General features: G+C 40.7%; 1 protein-coding gene across 7 annotated transcripts in view; it reads left to right on the top strand.

Annotated features, from left to right (window-relative positions):
- LOC105466835 (platelet-derived growth factor receptor-like protein) overlaps window positions 1-19469 on the top strand; it is a 359309-nt gene extending 339840 nt beyond the window's left edge. For 2 of the 7 annotated variants that reach the window (XR_978477.3, XR_978476.2), the window contains one exon: window positions 18284-19464. The gene's annotated coding sequence lies outside the window, so the exon portion shown is untranslated. Of the gene's footprint in view, window positions 1-18283 lie in introns of all 7 variants that reach the window. The other 5 variants (XR_011624564.1, XR_011624565.1, XR_011624566.1 and 2 more) reach the window with 5 other exon arrangements.
- Window positions 19470-23130: the final 3661 nt, after the last annotated feature.

Below are 23130 nucleotides of genomic sequence, written 5' to 3'. Positions count from 1 at the left end.
GGGCTTGAGTGACTCACTAAACTTCCTGAAGCCACAGTTTTTTTTTTTTTCTCATCTATAAAAAATATATTACTATAACAAAATCAGCACTGCCCTCGTCACAGGGGAGTACGTGAAGGTCACTGATTTCCCAGCCATGATTTCAGGACTTGACTACAAGTGACTGCAGTGCTCTCCACCACCTGACCTTGGTCTAGTGTATGTTCAGTCCCCGCCAGAGCTCTGCGTGTCACCTCTTGGGGAGGCCTTTCCAGCCCTACGCCAGATCAAGCCTCCATGTTGAACACCAATAGAACCATGAAATAAGCCTTCATAGCACATTTCTCTGTCACCGTAAGACACTTTAAAGTTATTTCATTGTGCCTCTTTCTACAAGACCATAAGCTTCACAAAGGCAGAGACTATGTCAGTTTTGCTCATTGGCATATTCCTAGTGCCACTGTACTGTGTGAAAAGTTGTAGATGCTGAATAGATGTTTGGTGATTGAATAAAAAAGTGAATAAAAGGAATAAAGGAAGGAAGAGAAGAAGAGAGGGAATAAGTTAGCCAGCCAGGTAGCCAATCAGGAAGGTCCACTCAATCTCTCCACACCTTTCAGGTATACCTTCTTAGTTCCCAGAGCTGTAGACAATACAGGAAAGTAAGAAGATGGTACCAAATATAAAATCTAGATAAATAAAATTTCAGAGACTCAAAAGAGTTTTTCTGACCCCATCTCAATCTAAATTTGATCTATAGTTATTTTCTTTCTCTCAATGTGTGTGTGTCTGTCTCAGAATTGTTCTTTTCCTTGTGCTAGGCACAATTTATTTGGTTGGTTATTTTATGTGTGTCTATTGTGCACATTAGCTCACCACTATAACCCCAGCACCGCGCACAGTACCTGGCATGTAGGGGTTCTGAATGAATGTTAATCAGCAGTCTAGTGCCATGGGGGAAGCACGGACACAGAGACAAAATGGACGTGGCACCTGCTCTTAATATATCATCAATACGGTGAGGAGAAGAAGGATAATGAATGTGAAGCATCTTGTTAAATGTTGTGCAAATATAAATGATTATTGGGCACCTTATGTGAATGTAGTAACAATATGCTGAAACTTCTGGTAACTAGAAATTTCTGGGTTGATTAGCCTGATAGAAGGGTACTTTTAGGAACTGATTCTTTTCTAAGGGATTATTTGTTCATTCAATGCATACTTACTAAGTACCTACTATGTATCATGTTATGTGTTGGGGAGTGGGGAGCAATATACAGGATGAATTGGATCCCAACTATCATGAAGCTAGAAGCTTCCAGAAGTAGCAACTCTTTCATTCTTCTTTTTCACCTTTAGTACCTGCAAACGAAGGGGCTGCTGTCATATACTGCAGGACCCCTATTGCAGGCCCATTAGAAAAGAAAAGCATTTACACCAAGAAACTGTGGTCTGCCAGGCATCTATCTAGAAGCTGCTTAGAGATTTACAATCATAACACATCAGCCTTAACTGTCCTGCATTTGAGTTAGCAGCTCCCCACACCATTCTCCATGACGTTGTAAAGAATGTGAGCTGCTGCTCAGTTTGGTCCTAACAATTGCTAAATGTAATCTCTGCAAGTCTCATTTTTTCATCTCTAAATTGAGGATAATAATACCCACACAAAAGGATTGCTGTGAGGTTTAAATGAGATAATAGTAATGTAAAGTACCTAGCAAAATCCTTATGGTAAACAATAAATCATTGTTTGTTTGTTTGTTTTCATTATTATTGCACTGACTTGACCAGGCATCTAGTTAAGACAGTGGGGAAAATGGAGCAGCATAATCATATTCTTTTTTGAAAGAGTTTTTTTTTAATTGATGTATAATTGATGCACATAGTTTCTGGGTACATGTGATCATTTAATACATTCATATAAATTGTAGAGATCAAGTAAGTGTACTTGTGATATCCGCCACCTTAAATATTTCATCGGACTCTGTCTTTGCAGAAAGTGCAAACATCTACCATTTAATTCATTCAAAGGAGCTTTTAGGGAAGAGGAAGGGTAGGTAGAAAGGCTTCAGGAATAGAAGCATAGAGGCTAGTTGTTCAGTAACCTGGGTTCTGATCCCCTTCAGCTACTAACTTTCGTCATCCTGTCCTCGTTTATTTCATCTATAAAGGGGTGGTGCAGACTGGCCCAGTACTCCAAGCTCTTTCAGCTTTCCTTGCCCATGATTCCACCACTAGAGTCTACACGGAACACATTCTTTAGCTTCTGCAAAGTCTGGAGACATCTAGAGCTGAGATGTGTGATCAGGCCTGTAGTCTGCACCAGAAATTGGGCCGGAATCTGCATGTCTACCTGCCACTGCCTGGGGCAAGGAGCTGATGGTTCTATTGCCCATCTGACAGGTGCCGCCTCCCCACTCCCCCCGTTCCCAGGCTGGCAACTCCTCCACTGGAACTGTACTGATGATGATCTTTTTGTAGTCCAGATACTCATCCAAGCTCCAACCCGATCTGGGACATTTGCCATAAGTATTGCTGGGCCCCCATTCTTCTTCCCTGCCTCAGCTGCTCTGAGGGATTTTGTTCCTGATCCATCAGCAATTGACAAGAGCTATAAGAAAAGGATAGAAAAAAAGTAAGCAGAGGTGGAAAAGTGAGTGCTGAGTAAATACTGGGTGGATGAATGCTAGGTAGGCTGGGTGAGATTTCGTAGATGGATGAATGGGTGATGAAGAAAGGTGAGGGACTGGCAGTGCGGTAGACCAGCACAGTGCCTGCATGGAGAAGGCACCGAGTAAATACCTGCCATGTCAATGTCAAATGTAACTGGGAGAGAGAAAATGAAATAGAAGAGAGAAAGAAAAAGGGACAGAGAAATAAATAATAAGTTAATAGGGAAGAAGGACAGAAGGAAAGAATAGTAACAGATGGATGTGGTAGATGATAAAATGAGAGACACATAGCTAAAACTTGAGAAGTCCTTTGCAAAGGGTTTCTTCCATACTGTTTGTAAGAGTGTCTGAAGTTTCAACACTGACATTAAAAACTTAGTGTATATGTGGATATGTGAAGGCACTCTCCTCTATTAAAACCCGGAATTTCCTGAACTGGACAAAACAAGAAGCTGCTATTAGGTTAGTTCTTCTCAGAGTCGATCTGACAACTGGGTTTGAATTGACGCGCCCATGAAAAGACAGGGAGGCAAACCTAGGCCAGGACTGTGGGCTGCAGTAGTGGGAGAGTGAACACAGCAGAGAACTAGGCCCAGCAACAGGGAATTGAAGGCTTCAGATGATTCTCTTACAGTGTAACATCCCTTGACTTCTGTCTCACTGGACCTCTGCCTGTTCCTAAGAACCATCATCGGTTGGGACTGAAAGCCCCTAGAGATTGTTTAGCTCAGGGTTCCCCAACATGGAGTATATACACACTACTGGTGGTAATGAGGATTTTGTTGTTGTTCAACCCAGGTGACCATTTATTTATTTTTATTGTATATAAGGTCTACAATACATTTTGATACACGTAATGAGGTGATTACTACAGTCAAGTAAATTAACGTATTCCTCATCTCACATAATTTCATATGTACTTATATAGAGATCTTCAATTAATCTAAGTGATGCTGCTTTTCCATTATAATAGTGAAATAAATTTTCTTGGTAAAATTTAAGTTTAAAAAGTGAGTTAACGTAAGGAAAGAGTATTAAAACATGATGACACAGCTGGTATGCAGTTATCGGAGCAGCGATGAGATTGCATAGCTGAAGTTAGAGAAGTGCATTTCTAGTTCAAACTCCCCATTTGATAGATAAGGTCATTGGGGTCCAGAGGAAGAAAATGACTTGCTTAGTGGATCAGAATCAGAGGTACAGCTGGACTAGAATTCAGGTCTCCACTTTCTAGTTATCTTAGAAATGAAGATAACTTCATTGTGCTGCAATGAAGGAATACCTGAACTGGGTAATTTATAATAGACAGAAATTTATTTGGCTGGCAGTTCCAGAGGCTTGGAAGTTTAAGATCAAGGAGTTGTATTGAGGCAGGGTCTTTTTTTCTGTGTCATCTTATGGAAAAAGGTATAAGGGCAAGAGAGCGTGCATGCTCGAGAGAGACGAAGCTCTCAGCCTCAAGCCCTTTTATAATCACATTAAATCATTCATAAGGGTGGAGCCTCCCATTGGGCCCCAACTCCCAGCACTGTTGAGTTGGGGATTAAGCATTAACACAATTGGAGAACACATTCAAACCATAGCACTAGTCAATGAGCTTTCTCCCTGCCTATGCTGCCTCCATAATCCTCCTCTGATAATCCTTCTTAAAGCCCCAAGCAATTGGCCTGTTAATTAGGGATCTGTTTGACAAATACTAAACCTCCTATTGCTTTCATTTAAGGATAAAAACAATATATTTGTCTTATGATGACTTGTCATGGTAGACACCTTGGATTTATATGAGCATTAGACATGGTGTGAGTGTTGTGGGTTGGCCTTGATTTATGGAATAAGTACACACTGAGAAAAATGACATAAAAATCAAATTTGTACAAATTGAATTCCATTTTTCCATTGATTTACTTTATCTCAGAGGTGTTTTTACCTTAATTTTTGAATTATTTACACTTGGTAATTGCTTCAAGCTTTTTATATCTTTATAAAGAAAAGAACACTACACTGAGAGCCTGAAAAAATGGGTACTAGTTTCAACTCGGACACAAACTCACTATGTGACTCTTGAAAAATCTTGAGCCTCTTCGCTCCTCGGTTTTTCAAAATGAAAGGAAGAATGACAGAAGTTGAGTGAGGGGATATCTGGGAGCCTTTTCCTCTCTCTCATATAGACTTCTCTGATTTTACATTCTTGATCCCAACTGGCTTTATCTCATCGTTAGCCTTTTCAAGGTCAAAAAAAAAAAAAAAAAAAAAAGTTAAGCCACAAGTAGGGACAATGTCAAATTAATTCCATCAGAATTAGTAATATGGAAGTAGAAGGCATGAAGGGATGGTGTGAGGTGATGCACTGGACAGCTTTGTAATTGTCTGCTCAGAATCCCTTTGCAAGGCATTACTCCATGCTCCAGTCAAAACCATTGCAGAAGGATTAGTTAACTATATTCTACTGTGACCTCATCCCTAAGATGATTGATTAATTCAGGGGCAGACAGGCACCTGACCAAAGCAGAGCTAATCAGGGTATCTCCTGGGGATTGTCATTGTAGTCTTAGAAAATAGAAGCTAGATTCTCTTGGGGTGTCTATACTGATGAGATATATAAAGCTTTAAAGCTGTTGGTGGTTGTCTTCATTCATTGTGTGCTGCTAAAACAGAATACCTGAGACTGGGTAATTTAAAAGTTTATTGGCTCATAGTTCTGGTGATTCGGAAGTCCAAGGCTGAGGGGCTGGCATCTGGTGAGGGCCTTCTTGCTGTGCCATCCTATGGCAGAAGGGCAAAGAGAGGAGGGGAGAGAGAGTGAGAGGAGGTGAGCTCCCTCTTTTATAAGGAACCCATTGCTGTAATAACAAAATGACTCCCACATTAATGGCATTAATATATTCATGAGGGAAGCACCCTTGCAACCTAATCACCTCTCATTAGGCCCTACCTTCCAACACTGTTGCACTGAGGATTAAGTCTCCAACACCTGCTTTTTGGGGGACACATTCAAACCATAGCAGTGGTCATTTTCATCTTTAACCATAAATGCTATGATGCTTTAAGGAAGGAGCAAGAGAGAACTAGAACAGGCACACAGGAAACAGAAGAAAAAAGGAAGAGAATGTGACTTCTGATGGCACTTAAGTATTTGGCCCCATCATTTCTTAGGCTTAACTGCATTTTATTCTTACCCTCAATGAGCCACCCTATTGTCTTTGTCCTTATAAATTATTCTCCCAACACACTTTTCTAGTTACTAAAACTGATTTGAATTGTTCCTTGCAACCAAGGGGATTCTAGTACATCACAGGGGCCCCATCCCAGAGCCACTGAATCAGAATCTCTGGTGCTGGGTTTCAGATATTGGTATCGTTAACTTAAAAATCACACCATTTATAAATTTAGAAAGGAGATTAGACTTTCTTATATAGGGTTACAGCCTGCAAGGTGGCCATTCTGACAGGTTGGGAAGTATAGCCTCCTGCAGAAGCCCAAAAGGCAGGCACTTTGAGGGAGGGGTGGGTACAACAACAGGGATTCATGCTGAATGATTTGACCATGTATACATATTCAACAGGTTATAGGAAGAGCTATGAATATTCATGAGCAGGGGCAGGCATGTGTAATAATCAAATATACATATTACTTATGACCCATGTTGTCACCTTGCAGTAGAGACATAATATTTAAGTGTATTACAATGAGGCCCTATATGTCAAAAGGTGAAGCAGGGACCTGAGTGCACTTGGGTACACAGCCTCTATAAAATGGCCAGAACCAGTCCATGTCAGTGAGTGGCCTTCTTATCAGGAGAAAGTTACTGAAGTCAGCCTCATTTACAATCAAAGGTATGGCTATGGCTTGTGGAAGAGGAGGGGCAGATAGTCAGCATCTGGCAGTGAGTGACAATTGTTTTAATATTGCTTATTGGGAGACCAGTGCTTGTTTGGTTGCTAAAGAAAAAAAAAAATTCCTTGTGGCAGTTAGAACATAGTTTATTCTTTTTAACTGTAGAGGTGCATAATGAAATCCTTGTCTGATACGGCCTTAGGCCTTCTTTATAACTCCAAACCTTATTGCCATAAAGAGTCCATTCTCTCAGTCTTATGATCTCTATTTTAACATTAATGTTAAACCACAAAAGGGAAGGGATAGCTAAACTACAAAAGGGAAGGGATATAATGAGATGTATCTGACCTCCTGTCCCATCATGGCTAGAAACTCCATTTTTAAGTTTTCTTTCTGGGGTCTCCTTGGCCAATAGGGGGTCTGTTCAGTCAGGTAGAGGGCTTAGGATTTTTTTTTTTAGTTTACAGTACTTAAAATCTCCTTGGCTGATTTTCAAGTGCAGCCATGCTTGAGACCCCTGCTTAAAGGTACAGCAAAGAGGAAGGAGGTTGCCACATAGAGTGTATGAGGATGCTTATTCCAGGCCATCTTTACCCAGCTGCCCTACAGCCCAATTCCCAACTGATCCTCAGTCTCCTACCTGTTAAACAGAGATAGTTCTCCTTATCTTACACTCTTTCCACAGCTGCTGGCTGTGCCACAGGTTGTGTTGCTCAGACAGCAGACTCTGCAGGGGAGATTAGCAGGAAGGCTTATTTCAGCATGAAAGCTCTCAGGATCCACATCTGGGAAAGGAAAGAAATGAAAGCAGGTGGGGCAAAGGGAGATGCAGACCCCCCAAGAACTGTGCAGCTGAACTGACCCCTCAGAGCTGCTCTGAGTTGGCCTGAATGAGGGAGCCTTTATCCCCTGCAGTCACCGGATGGCAGTGAGACACATTTCTTCAGCTGAGACAATTCTCTCCAGGAGCCCCCAATGTTTTTGGCACCCGGGATGGGTTTTGTGGAAGACAATTTTTCCACTGACCTGCAGGGAGGAGGGGAGAACTTGGGGGAGATGGTTTTGGGATAAAACTGTTCCATCTCAGATCATAAGGCACTAGTTAGATTCTCATAAGGAGCACTAGATCCCTTGCATGAGCTCAGGCAGTAACACTTGCTCACCTGTCACTCACCTCCTCTGTGCACCGGTTCCTAACAGGCCATGGACTGGTACTGGTCTGTGACCCGGGGGTTGGGGACCCCTGCTCTAAATGAATGAATAGCAGAGGACATCATTCCTGATGGTGAATCTGAATGACACATCTCAGGATCAGTCACCCCCAACACGCGAAGCCCCTTATTTGACAAAGGGAACTCTTTGTCCTCTCCTGAAACCTTCTCCACCTCCAATGTTTCCTATCAAAGTGAAGGGCCCCATGGTACATTTAGACACCTGGTCGGAAACCTCCAGGAAACCTCTTCCTCAACGTCTAATTGAATCAGTCTCCACATCTTTTAGAATCATCTTTAAATATTTTCATTATAGTATTTTCCCTCTTTGTCTCTGCTCCCATTCACTTAGTTCAGTTTGCCATCACCTCTCATCTGAACTATTCCCACAGCTTCCTAATTGGTCTCCCTGCTTCCTGAATTCTTATTCTTAAATTCACCCTGTGTCCAACTGCCAGAAGGACCTTTCTAAAAGGCAGAGCAGAGCATGTTGCTCCCCTGCTTAAAACCTTTGAGTGGTCCCTCACTGCCCTCAGGATATCAGCCAAATCTTAGTGTGGGCCCCGGAGCCCAGAACCCACCCTCATCTGGTTCCACTTTTCCTACCTCTCACTCCCTCCCTCCATGCTGCTTGTCACTCCTGTCACTCAGGGCGCTGCTCTGTGCCCTCCTTGATCTGCTTATGCTGTTCGCTCCTCTTGGAATGACCTTCCCTCTCCATCTCCCTAATTTATATTCATCCTAGAAGATATCACCTCCTCCAGAATATGATCCTGAACTCAGGCTCCCAGAGATTTTTGCCCAACAGAGCTCATCTTTGTATATTAATGTCTTTGCTCCTTATTAAAAATTATGCTATAAGGTTAATAGCCCACATTAATTGAGTGCTTACTTGGTGCACTGTGCCAAATACTTTATATAGATTATCTCACTTCGTCCTCAAAATCACCTGTGAAGTTAGAAATATTATCATCTCTATTATATAGAGGAGCAAATCGAGCTTTGATGAAGTAACTCTTGTTCAAAGTCATTTGGTTAGTGTAGAGGGGATTTGGAATCAAGACTGTCTGCTTACGTTATTCTTGTTTTATTGATCTTTTCACCTCAGTACCCAGAACGGTGCGTAGCACGTAAAAAATAACTCTTGAACTAAACCTAGCACAGTGTCTACATCATGGTTTGTTTTTAATAATTTATTTTCTCCACCACATAAAATAGTGTAGATTGAAAGTGGTAGTAATAGCAATGCTAATATTTAATATTATTTTTCTTCAATATAAACAAAGGTAAATGGAAGCCTTTAAGGAGTTAAGTGCTGGTCAGGGGACCCTGGTTTCAGACCCTGGACCTGTGTCCACAGAGAGGAATGACACCAAGATTTGACCTACAACTTACTAGATTTGTTTTTCATTTCAGTAGAAGCAATATAATGCCTGTCTGTTTTCCCACATGATAAAGACAGGTCTTTATCATTTAATTTTCAGATCATGTGCAGTAGATATAACTTCTTCTTGAATTGACAGATATCCAATAATTAAAGTAGGAGTAAACACATGTTAAGTGCCTCGTTTAATCTCCCTTTAACTTCCTCCCAAGCCCTCACCAGTTAAGTTTTACCATATCAGTTTATACAGTTTTGCCAACAGAGGCTCAGGAAGGTAGAGTGACTTGGTTAAAGTCACATAACTAACTTATGGATGTTTCAAGACACAACTTCAGCTAACTGCAAAGTCTTTGCTTGTTCCACTGTTCCCCTGCAGTCCTGCCCACCTCTGTTCCTGAAATACTGGCTTGTCTGCAGAGATCTGGACAGCTTCTAATGGGCATTGATGTTCTTAGGCATCTTCAATTGCTGGCATAATGGCTCCCTTGAGGGAAGGAGCTGACTCTTCACCAGCTCTTGTACCCTTGAGTTAGGTATTTAGCAGGTGGCCCCTGGGGAGCCAGGTGAGCATGTTGTAGCAGAACCTTGACCAGCAAGGGAGCTGCTGTTTTCTGAAACAGCAATGCTTCAGGGGTCTTATCCTAGTACATTGAACAAGAAGGAACTAAGAGAGATTGCATAAATTCATAGAGACAAGATTAGTGGTTGCCTGGGAGTAGGGTGGGGATGCTGGGAAGTAACTGATTAATGGATACTATGGGGTCTCTTTTTGAGGTGCTGAAAATTTTAGAACTAGATAGTAGTGATGGTTGCACAACATTCTAAATGTACTAATATCATATAATGGTACACCTTAAAATGGTTAAAGTTGTAAATTTTGTGTTGTGTATATTTTACCACAGTGAAAAAAAAAGTTTGTATAAACATGGCCAGATCGGTGGACCATTTGCAAACATGATCACTTCTCCCACTGTTCTTTGTCTAAAATGATTTTTTATAGCCACTTTGGTGGTAAATTCAGCAATCAGTAGCCAACCATAAATGTAGCTGCAGCCTGAGTATTGATGTGGCTTGATTTTACTTTTTACTCCTGCCCGGATACTTTTCCTATTAATTCAGGAAGATAACATGGCATAGTCAAAAAAACAGGGGCTTTGGAGTTACGTGGACTTGCATCTGAATCCCAGCTTGCTATTTACTTACTGTGTGTGTGAGGAAGTTTACGTAACCTACCTCTGAGCTTTTGTTTTTCTCACCTATAAAATGGGAATTATAATACCTCATAGGGAGTTGGTGAAGATTAGAATTGCTACCTGTAAAGACTCTGGTATATAGAAGGTAACCAGTAAGTGGTGACTATCCTTCCCCCTTCTCCTCCCTGACCAATGGCCCCTCCCATTCTCCTCCTTCTTCTTCCTCCTCCTCTTTATTCTCATCATAATCATTATGATTACACAAAGAAGAAATGCTGGGGCTAGGAGAAGAGAGCAGAATGTTTTCTACATCATAAAACTGATAGTATTAGCAACAATAGCAATTGTTCTGATGGATGCAGACAATACTGTGAGGTCTCCAAATGTTCTTTTTACTCAAGATCTCATTTATCCTTCACTGCTATTCTAGTGATAGCCAGTATGGGCTTATTATCCCCATTTGACATATGAGGAACTTGAGGCTCAGGGAGATCACACAAGAAATGGCAGAGCCAGAACTGAAACAAGAGCAAGTACTTCCGCATTTATCACGTGCTGTAGCCAAAGCTCTAGTCAGAGCTGCTAAAATGCTTCATAGCCACTTTGATTTAAAAAGTTAGAGTTGTGGCTGGGTGCAGTGGCTCATACTTGAAATCCCAGAACTTTGGGAGGCTGAGGTGGGCAGATCAGTTGAGGTCAGGAGTTTGAGGCTAGCCTGTCTAACATGGTGAAACCCTGTCTCTACTAAAAAAAAAAAAAAAAAATTAGCTGGGTGTGGTGGCACACACCTGTAATCCCGGCTACTCAGGAGGCTGAGGCATGAGAATCGCTTGAACCCAGGAGACAGAGGTTGCAGTGAGATGAGATCATGCCACTGCACTCCACCATGGACAACAGAGTGAAATTGCATCTCTAAATAAATAAATAAAGTCAGAATTTTGTCATGCCAGGTGTCTACCTCCTTGGGGGCACCAAGAGATTCTGAGTGTCCAAGCTGTCCTTAATTCATTAAAGCAGTGGCATAATATGAGTAAAGAACATTAGTACTGCTATCAGGAGACCTGGGTTCTAGTTCTAGTTTGGCCATTTATCCAGCACTGTCTGGAAGATTCCAAGAAGACAACTTAAGTCATGATAATATCATTTCTCTCCCCTCATCTCTGCTTCCCTCCCCTTCCCCTCCCTTTCCTTTCCCCTCCCCTTCCCTCCCTTTCCCTCTCCACTCCCTTCCCTTCCCTTTCCCCTTCTCTTCCCTCCCTTTCCCTCTCCCCTCCCCTCCCTTCCCTTTCCCCTTCTCTTCCCTCCCTTTCCCTCTCCCCTCGCCTCCCTTCCCTTTCCCCTTCTCTTCCCTCCCTTTCCCCTTCCCTTCCCTCCCTTTCCCTCTCCCTTCCCCTCCCCCTCCCTTCCCTTCTCTTCCTTCTAAGCAAGGGAGCTCCATAATCTGATTTGTGTTTTAAGGATACAAATGGAGCTCCTGTGTGGAGCATGGGAGCAGAGAGGAAAGACAGGAGCCCAGTTAAGAGGCTGTAACAATGATTCAAGCAAGAGTTGAGTGGCTTTGAATAGGAATGATGACAATAAAGATGGTAAGATGTGGACAGATGGATGGTGTATTTTGAGGCAGACACTAAAAGACTTGCTGATGGGTTGACTGTAGGGAGGAAGGGGCATGGATAAATCAGTGATGACCACTACAAATTTGAGCAAGACCCTTGGTAGTTGGAGAAGACTGGGTTTGGGGTATGGGAATAACTAGTTCCATTTTGGACATGTTAGGTCCTAAAGAAAAAGCAGAGTGACAATGTGGAACAGTGAATTCAATAGTGAGACATGGATGTGAAGACCAAGTATAAAGTTCTAGAGCCACCATTAATTTAGTGAGTGACCATAAGCACTTTTCTCTCTCTGGGTTCCAGTTTCCTCATTTATGAGATGAATGGGTTGGATTTGATGGTATCTTGCACTTGTCCTAGCTTTGACATTTCATGATTCTAATAACAAGCTCACTTGTCATTCATGAATCTATCTAAAGCTGTGTATATCTGTTTATAATTGAAGTCTCTCCCATGTCTTTTAAGTCAGTGACTTTTTACTACACAAGTGCTGCTTTCTTAAATATGTGCTTAGGAATCTTTAGAGGTATTCAGATGAGGGTCTTTCATTGACTCCTCCAGAACTGGGTACCAGAGTACAAACCAGAACTTTGGTTCTAGTGCTCCCACCCATTTGTTACTTCTGGGTTTCTGGGCAGCGTCTCTACTGCTTGTTTAGATCTTAAATCAATGGTTCCCAAACTTAGCTGCACATTGAAATTGCCTGAGGATCTTTAAAAAGTACCCATGCCTGACTCCATTCCCCAGCCATTCTGATTTAATTAGGATGTAGCCTGAGTATTGAGAGAGCTAAAAGTTCCCCAGGTGATTGTAACATGCAGCAGAGTTTGAGAACAACTGTGTTAGCGGCTAAAGTGCTAGCTGATAATTAAGGTGTGCACTGATAAATGTCCAGCTAACAGAAAGAACTTAAGCAATCACTCTCCTCTCAGGATTTTAGAAGTTCCTCAAAGCTCTAAAGACTTAAAGGACAGGAATAGTGGAGTGGTAGGATGTATTAGTCCATTCTCCAGCTCCTATGAAGAAATAACCGAGAGTAGGTAATTTATAAAGGAAAGAGGTTTAATTAACTCACAGTTCCACATGGCTGGGGAGGCCTCAGGAAACTTAAAATCATGGCAGAAGGGGAAGCAAACACGTCTTCTTCACATGGTGGCAGGAGACAGAAATGTAGAGCAAAGTGGGGAAAATCCCCTTATAAAACCATCAGATCTCATGAGAACTCACTATCATGAGAACAGCATGGAGGAACCGCCCCCGTGATCTAATCACCTCCCATAAGGTCCCTTCTCCAACACATGGGGATTACAATTCAAGATGAGATTTTGGGTGGGGTCACAGTTAAACAATATCATAAGGCAAAAAAGCTGTTACTGTAGGAAAAGGGACAGTTATGGGTCTTTTCTGGTAACAGTATGAGCAGGTCTACTTTTCTGTCATTTTCTCTCCCATCTCCCTTTAATAGATTTTAGACTTTCATATTATATATTTTGAATCCGAATCTTGCTATATTAGTTAACAAATACTAGAAACATATGCTTTTTTTTTTTTTTTTGAGACAGAATCTTGCTCTGTTGCCGAGGTGGGAGAGTAGTGGTGCAATCTTGGCTCACTGCAACCTCCGCCTCCCAGGTGCAAGTGATTCTCATTCCTCAGCCTCCCAGTAGCTGAGACTACAGGTATGCAGCACCACACCCAGTTAATTTTTTGTATTTTTAGTAGAGATGGTGTTTCGCCATGTTGACCAGGCTGGTCTCAAGCTCCTGTCCTCAACTTAATCTGCCTGCCTCAGCCCCGCAAAGTGCTGGGGTTACAGGTGTACCCAGCCTTAGAAACATTCTATCACTCCCATGTCTGTGACCATAGCAGAAATTAGCAATCAATCTTAGAAGGTGTTCCTCCTGGGCCTGGATGTGGCTTCACAAGCTCTCACTACTCAGTGGTTCTGACAGCCACTGTACCAGTGGGTCAGACTCTAAACTGAGGAATACACACGTACCCACACAGATATGTGTGTGTGTGTTTGTTTTAATATTATAAGACCCTTTATTCCTGATGGTGACTTTGAAAAAAATCCCTTGTGCTCTGTGGTCTTAAGATTTTTTTTTTTTTAATCTGAAAGAGGAAATTTGGATTATTTAGTCTACCAGTTGGAAAAGCACAAGAGGCCTGTCACTGCAGTGGTGTTTTCTGGGGCTCAAGTCAACGAGAGACAAATCACAGATTCAATCAAAAGCCACATGTGGAAGGCTAAATAGCATATTTGAGAAAAGGAAACCTCGAGGTTATTCCTTTACCTCATAGGAATCAAGCAGAAATAGAAACTACCTTTCAGGAGAAGGAATGTATAACTTCCAGCTTTTTGAGATGGGTTTTAGATTTTTTTTTTCTTATTCAGTCTAGTTCCTTATGGAACATAAATTAACCTTAAAGAGTAGCATTGGAGAAGATTGAAAGATTATTGCATTTTTTCTCTCTCTCCAATTTTAAAGTTTAAAAATCGTAGTTGTCTTCTTTTTATTTATCAAAGGCTATGAACTTCCAAAGCATTGGTGAAAGCAACCAAAGAGGGATGAACAGTGTTTCATAAAGGATGAGGGCTTAAATCTCCTCCCTCCTCTCTGAAATTCTTTCTCTGCCTACAGGCTCTCCTCTTTGGAAGGAGTATTCTGCCTGAGAAAGACCCACACAAAAATTTGCATCCCAGCCCTCAGGATTCCAGGTCTTTCCTCATCAGAGGTTGGAAAACATTTCTGCTCCCCTACCTTATCAGCACAGAATACAGTGAATAGGGTCAGACTTTGGAGCCAAATATGGGTTCCCATCCCACTTTACTTTGTGCTTGTTATGTAGCCTTGGACAGCTCAGCCTCACTAAGCCTTGGTTTCTGCTCATAAAGAAGAAGCTAATAATGCCTGTTTCTCAGAAGTTTGAAAGTCAAGGGCCAAACAGAGGGCATGGCCTGGGGTAGATGCTCTCCTTAGAAAAACTATCCAAGAAAACCTGCTTATAGCATGACAGTGATAACCTGTTTCAAGCTTAACATGTCAAATATTTTCCCTTTTCTGGTAACTGGAGGACAAAACCCTCAGTGGCCATGCCTTCTTGGTGGAAGGTAAATTTCCTCATCTGTCATCAGGCTGTGTAGGAACTCTCTTTTGTCAGCCTCTAGAGATCCGCCCTTCTCTCTATGTGTCTCTGGAGGGGTTGCCAGTCATAGGACCCTTCACTCCTCTACCACAGGAGAGGACAGGTGGCCCAAGCCAGACCAGCCATGTTCTCCTTCCATGTTCTCCTCTAAAGCTTAACGCATGATGGGAACACTCTTGCTGTAGTCAAGTTGAAAAGCAAGAAGTTAGAACAGGGTTATTACAAGCCTGTTTGAGAAAAAATCGTTCATGAATTCCTTCTATGGACAACTCCAGACTCTTCTTTCCTGACTTCATAAGTCCATGACATTCATAAAACTGTAACTCATCCTCCAATTCCAAACACTACCGCGTGCCATCCCATTGAGCTCTTCTTTTTCATGAGAGAGTTAAGAGTAGTGTCTGTTGCCAGCAAAGAACTTAACTGGTATATGATGGAAGTTTTCCAACATGGATGAGGGTCTTCCCTTTTAATATAATAAGACTGCATTTACTAATTAATTCCTAAAAAGCAAAGGTTATATACTTTTGCTTTTATACAAGTATTGACTCTACTAGCGTAGACACGGGATCTTTGAGCCAAGAGGGGCCCCAAAGGACATCCAATATAAAGTCTTCATTAATAACTGAAAAACCTGAGGGCAGAGATTGAGTGTGACTTGGTCTTTGTCCCACTGTCCTTTGGTGGCAGACCTGGGTTTAGAATTTAGGTCCCCTGACACTGAGCCTCGTACCGTTTTACCTCTCGTCATCCTTAACGTATGTTTGTGGACTTAATGCTTTGAGCTCAGCACCCTCAAGACCACAGTAATAGCTTGTATCCTCATGAAAGCTAACAAGATTTCTTTCTTCTGCGTATAATCCACACTTGTGCCCTAGACCAGGTTTCTGGTGTATTTCAGGCTGCTGGTCGAAAGAGGGGATGGAGGCCAGAGAGTGACGTTGAATTTATACAGCCCAGAGCAGTATACAATCAACAGTTCCCAAGCTTCATTGAAGCATGGTCTTTGCACAAGAGAGCCACATACTTTGAATTTCTTCCTTACCAGGGATATTCTGACCCTAATCAATAATTTATCTTCTCTATCCAGAAAGCCTTCAAAGTGGGAGAGAAATCCACTCAACACTAACAGAAATAAAGAAATAGAGACAACAATTTACTTTTCCCTTTACAGATTTCAGAGAATCTTGAAACAAAACAAAAACAGTAGACAAAAAGAAAAAGCATTAGAGCAAACACTGGGCCTTTTTTTGTAAGCAGCAGGAAAGAGGAAGGAGAAACATGCAAGGGCAGGTGTATTTTTGAAGAACAATTTATTTTTCTTTGGGTAGATACCCAGTAGTGGGGATTCCTGGGTAAAACAGTAGTTTTATTTGTAGCTCTTTCAGAAAGGGTGTGAGTAGGCCTTGTTTTAATAAAGTGTGTGTGACACATTTAACCAGGGGAAAAGAACAAAAACACTGGCTAAGAACTGTTGAGCACTTTCTGTGAGTCAGGCACTGGCTTCAGTGTTATTTGTGCTCTACAGCCATTTTGGGAGGAAGTATTCCCACTTTAGAGATGGGGAAACTGAGGGTAAGAAAATTGAGTTCATTTGTCCAAGGTCACACAGCTAGTAAGTAGTGGAGCCACGCTTGAAACTAGGGTGATTTAAACTCCAGTCCCTTATCCAGTATGCTTTACCGCATCCTAACCACAAAAGGAATGTGTCCATAACATGCTTTTGAAATCTGCAACAAGCCACACAATTCCTTCTTTCTGCATAAATAAATTAGGATAGAAACCCAACTTTGCAAACTTAGTCATTCTTTTTCTTTTTCACCTGAACCAACCTTTACCAAGTGCTTGGAAAAGGTCACTTAAATCCACAGCCCAAGAAAAATGTATCTTTGTGATTAATATTTGTTAAAATGAGGAGTGACATGGTAATAAAATGGAAAGGTTTGGGGGCCTTTGGGAAAATCCATCTGACTGCAGGCTGTGGTTTCAGTAATGAGGCTGCTATTTTCCGGTCATGAAGGTAATGTTTTTTGATGCAGGTGGAATTATTAACAAGGTGAACGTATCTGCCTGGAGGGTGGAGGGCTAGAAAGAAACTGCCTTGGGAAAATGGCTCAGGGTGGGAGGCCACATGCCTTTCCTTCTTCATTTTCAGAAGGTATGAAAATTTCACATGCTGGGAGTGGTTTGTTCTCTCTCCTTTGTCCTGCTCTCATGGTAACTCATTCAATGGCATGTGTGTATTTGTGCCTGGAACGGTAGGGGGACAGGAAGAGTACCAGAAGAGAGGCAAGATGAAATTGAAGAAAGTATATACTTAAACCATTTTCTCCACTGTCCAGAAGTTTAGTTCAGGTTATTCTTCCTATTACTCACCAGTAGGGCTGGCTTGCCTGGCAAGTGGAGTAATAGCACCTAGGGGATACTGGGCAGCAATAGAAAGGGGTTAGAGTTTATGTGACGATACAAGGCCAGAGGACCCAGGAGTATACAAACCCTTGCTTTTACCCAGTTATTTCTCTTTTGATAAGCTTCCTGAAAAAAAAAAGTAAAAATAAATACCATTTGACCCAGCCATGCCATCACTGGATATATACCCAAAGGATTATAAATCATGCTGCTATAAAGACACATGCACACGTATGTTTATTGCGGCACTACTCACAATAGCAAAGACTTGGAACAAACCCAAATGTCCATCAATGATAGACTGGATTAAGAAAATGTGGCACATATACAGCATGGAATACTATGCAGCCATAAAAAAGGATGAATTCATGTCCTTTGTGGGGACATGGATGAAGCTGGAAACCATCATTCTGAGCAAACTGTCACAAGGACAGAAAACCAAACACTGTATGTTCTCACTTATAGGTGGGAATTGAACAATGAGAACACTTGGACACAGGGTGGGGAACATCACACACCGGGGCCTGTTGTGGGGTGGGGGAAGGGGAGAGGGATAGTATTAGGAGAAGTACCTAATGTAAATGACTAATTAACAGGTGCAACACACCAACATGGCACATGTATACATATGTAAAAACCTGCACGTTGTGCACATGTACCCTAGAACTTAAAGTATTAAAAAGAAAAGTAAAAATAACACTGTAATTAGCTGGTTTTGAACTTAAACTCCAAAGTAAGAATAAACTGGGCCAGGTGTTTGTGTCCTCTTGTTGAGGCCAGAGGCAGCCTGGAGGAAAGTGAAGGAAGTCCAAATGACCTACTTTCCCTCCAAACTTAGGTGCCTGCCCATTCAACACTATGAAAACTTCCACCTGCTGATAAAGAAAGAAGCAGACATCAATGGAAAGACAGCATCTTGCTCCCACTGTCTCCTCAAGCTCTTCCAGGCTAGATAAAGCTCGGGTCTGACTACTCTGCCAGAAAAAAAGAAGACATCCAGAGATGTGGACGTGGCTGGAGAGAGATCCTCCAAGAAGTGGTATCAAGTCTGTGTGTCTCTTTGAGAGCACCATCTTCAGAAAGAGCAACTCAATCAGTTTTTTGGACACTGACCCACCAAATAATCATGACTTTCTTTGTGTGTATGCATGTGGCAGGGTAAGTGGTTGGGGTGGATTTAATGCCTTCCATCCTTAATGGGGAGACAGGAGCTGCAGAGGCACCCATAGTCCAAAAGGAAAGTTACTGACACTCCCCATCGACTCCTCCCCACTCAACGCACCTTCATCATCTTCTGCCCCAGTTACGTCTTTCCGGCCGAATGTGGTGTTCTCTCTTTTCACTCTATTCTGAATTTGCTGTCAGAGTGGTTTTCCTGAAGCACAACTTTGATTTTTTCACTAAATGCTCAAAAATACTCCATGGCTCTCACTCTCTGGAGCAGTGGTGAGCAGTCTGGCCCTCCTGTTTTTGTAAATAAAGCTTTATTGGAACACAGCCACATGTACATATTAGCCATGGCACTCTCATGCTACAAAGTCAGAGTTGAGTAGTTGCAACAGAGAATACATGACCTACAAAGCCTAAAATATTTACCATCTAGTCCTTAATATTAAAAAATTTGCCAAATCCTGGTTTAGAGAAATATGTCCAAACATCTGTTCCTGGCGTTTGAGGTACTTGTCAGTCTGGGCCCAATAAATCTTCCTTGTCTTGTCTGTTTCTGCTCCCCTTCAAGTACCTCATGTCCCAACCGAAAGGGAATCCTGACTTGATACCTTTTTGGTGGTTTTTGTACTGATTTTTTATTGATTTCTAACACACATATAGAAAAATATGAATATTTTAAGTCCATAGCTTGATGAATTTTCACAACATGTGTATCCCAATAACATCCAAATTAAGAAACAATATGTATTATCCATACCCTAGAAGCCCTCTTCATGATCATTTATATCCTGATTTCTAACACTGTAGATTAGTTGTAGCTCTTTTTGAGTTTAATATAAATACCAAAGTAAGTATTTCTTTTGTTTGGCTTCTTTTGTTCAACAATAGGTTTGTGAATTCATCCACATCATCACACGTAGTTGTGTGTTCATTCCCAGTGCTGTATTCCATTTTGTGTTTCATTATATCACAGTTTATTAATTCTATAGTTGATAGGCATTTGGATAGTTTCTAATTTGGGGCTATTATAAACAATGCTGCCATAAACACCTTTTTACATGTTTTTCGATTAGTATATATATGTATTTCTATTGGGTTAATACCTAAGTATGTCATAGTTGAGTCATAGGGTAAATACTACCAAAATGCTTTTCAATATACAAATATATACTCGTATCAGGAATGCTTGAGAATTCCAGTTGCTATTCAAAATCCTTGCCAACATTTGGGTTCTGGTTGGTGCTGATTTTTTCTCTTTTAGCAATTCTGGTAGGTATACTACAGAATCGTGTTGTGGTTTAAGTATGCATTTCCTTAATCTCTAAGAGGTGGAGCATCATTTCATAAATATTGGCCATTTGGACATCCTCTTGTAATGTGCTTGTTTAAGTCTTTGCCTTCTTCCCTTTCCGATTGACTTTTATTTATTTGTATCAAACTTTTATATATTTTGGCTCTGAGTCTTTTCTCAGATATGCATATTATACATATTGTCTCTTATTCTATGGGTTGCCTTTTCACTCAAGATTTTGATAAAGTTTCTAAACTTAATTCCTTTTATTTTTTTTGTTCATGATTAGCACTTTTGATCCTGTTTAAGAAATCTTTGTCATTTTCAAAATTACGAAGATATTCTCATATTTTCCTGTAAGCTTTCTTCCTACCTTTAGATTTTAAATCAGGAAATGATTTTGTATATAAATATATACGTATACTATAAGTAGGAGGTCAAGTTTTTTCCCATATGGATATTTAATTGGTATACCTTCTTAAATTTTAATTTTTTTTTAGATTTAAGAGGTACATGTGCAGATACATTATGTGGTTATTTTATATAATACTGGAATAGGGGTGTCTATTGAACCCTTCCCCTAGATAATGAACATAGTGTTACCAGGGGTGAATCTGCATAGGTCTGCATAGGTCTTTATCCTTGCCTCCTCAGAGAAAATAATTCAGCTGAGGGGTAGAAGTAGGTTTAAGGCAGAGGGAGAGGCTAAGGCAAGTTTGAGAACAGGAGTGAGAGTTTATCAAAAAGCTTTAGAGCAGGAACAAAGGGAAGCAAAGCCCACTTGGAAGAGGGTCAAGTGGGTGGCTTGAGAGATTCAAGTGCCCCATCCAGACCTTGACTTGGGGTTTTATACATTGGCATAGTTCTGGAGTTTGTGTTTCTTCTCCCTTGAGCCTTCCCTTGGGGTGGGCTATCCACATCAGCAGTGGCTTGCCAGCACTTGGGAGGGCCTGCGTGCACAGTGTGTTCACTGAAGTTGTACACATGCTCACTTGAGATGATTTTCCCTTACCAGTCAGGACTTCCCAGAGGTAGGTCATATATCATTTAAACTCTACCATTTTGCCTCTTAGTGTGCATACTTGAACCCACTCACCCAACTCCTGAAACCTTATTGGGAAGCTGCTGATCACTAGCTTCAGGTATTTTCTATCTATTAGAAGACTGTCTTTCCCTGGGACTGGCTGCAACTGATGATCATTTTAGAGAGACAGTTGATTAACGGCCTGACCATCACCTGATAGTCACCTGACATTCCTGGGTGGAGGCCCTCTCCTGCCCTGCTCCTGTCTGCCTAGCTACCTACTCTAACAATAGTACCTGATTACCCAATAGGTAGTTTTTGAGCCCTTGTTCTCCTTCCTCCATCCCCCACTTCTGGAGTCCCAGTGTCTATTATTTCCATATTTATGTCCATGTGTACTCATTGTTTAGCTTCCACTTATTAGTGAGAATATGTAGTATTTGATTTTCTCTTTCTATGTCAATTCACTTAGGGTAATGGCCTCTAGCTGCATTCATGTTGCTGCAAGGGACATGATTTCCTTCCTTTTTATGGCTATGTCATATTCCATGGTACATATGTACCACATTTTCTTTACCCAGTCCACCATTAATGAGCCCTAGATCGATTCAATAATTTTGCTATCGTGAATAGTGCTGTGATAAACATGCAAGGGCAGGTATATTTTTGATAGAACAATTTATTTTTCTTTGGGTAAATACCTAGTAGATACCTCCTGGGTTAAACAGTAGTTTTATTGTAGATCTTTCAGAAATCTCTGTACCATTTTCAATAGGGGTTAAACTCATTTACATTCTCACCAAGAGTATATAAGCATTCCCTTTTCTCTGCATCCTTGCCAACATGTTATTTTTTTATTGTTTCATAATAGCCACTTTGATTGGTATGAGATGGTATCTCATTGTGGTTGTAATTTGCATTTCTCTGATAATTAGTGATCATGAGCATTTTTGTTACATTTCTTGGCCTCTTGTGTGTCTTCTTTTGGGAAGTGTCTGTTTCATGTCTTTTTCCCACATTTTAATGGGGCTATTTGTTTTTTTTTTTTCTTGTTGATTTATGTGTCTTATAGATTCTGTATATTAGTCCTCCATCAGATGCATAGTTTGTAAATATTTTCTCCACATTCTGTAGGTTTTCTATTCACTCTGTTGATTGTTTATTTTGCTGTGCAGAAGCTCTGTAGTTTAATTAAATCCCACTTGTTGATTTTTGTTTTGTCGCATTTGCTCTGAAGTCTTAGTTGTAAATTCTTGGCCAGAACCAATATCCAGAAGAGTTTTTCCTAGGTTTTCTTATAGGATTTTAATAGTTTGAGGTCTTGCATTTAATTCTTTAATCTATCTTGAGTAAATATTTATATATGGTAATAGGTAGGGTTCCAGTCCATTCTTCTGCATATGGCTAGCCAGTTTTCCCAGCAAAGTTTATTGAATAGAATGTCCTTTCATTGTTTATTTTTGACAACTTTGTCAGAGATCTGTTGGTTGTGGATGTGTGGCTTTATTTCTGGGTTCTCTATTCTGTTCCCTTGATCTATGTGTCTATTTCTGTATGAGTCGGTTTTTCAGTTACTGTAGTCTTGTAGCATACCTTGAAGTCAGGTAATCTGATGCCTCTGGAGTTTTGTTTTTTTTTTTTTTTTTGCTTAGGATTTCTATGGCTATTTGGGCTCTTTGTTTGGTTCAATGTAAATTTTAGTTATTTTCTAATTCTGTAAAAACTGATGTTAGTAATTTGATAGGAATTACATTCAATCTGTAGATACTTTGGGAAGTATGGTCATTTTAAAGGTATTAATTGTTAAAATCCATGAGGATGGAATGTTTTTTCATTTGTTAGTGTCATCTATTATTTCTTTCATTAGTGTGTTGTAGTTCTCATTGTAGATATCATTCTCCTCCTTGGTTAAATGTATTCTTAGCTGTTTTATTTTTTTGTGGCCATGATAAATGAGATTATGTTCTTAATTTAGGTCTCAGCTTGAACGTGGTGTTGGTATATAGAAATGCGACTGATTTTTATACATGGATTTTGTATCTTGAAACTTTACTGAAGTCACTTATCAGGCCTAGGAATCTTTTAGAGGAATCTTTAGGGTTTTCTTGGTATAGAATCATGTCATCAGTGAACAAAGATCATTTGACTTTCTCTTTTCCTATTTAGATACCTTTTATTTATTTTTCTTGCTTGATTTCTC

This window comes from Macaca nemestrina, chromosome 6 (genome assembly GCF_043159975.1).
Source record: "Macaca nemestrina isolate mMacNem1 chromosome 6, mMacNem.hap1, whole genome shotgun sequence".
Taxonomy (NCBI): Eukaryota; Metazoa; Chordata; class Mammalia; order Primates; family Cercopithecidae; genus Macaca; species Macaca nemestrina.
This window is presented reverse-complemented; position numbering and strand designations above follow the sequence as displayed.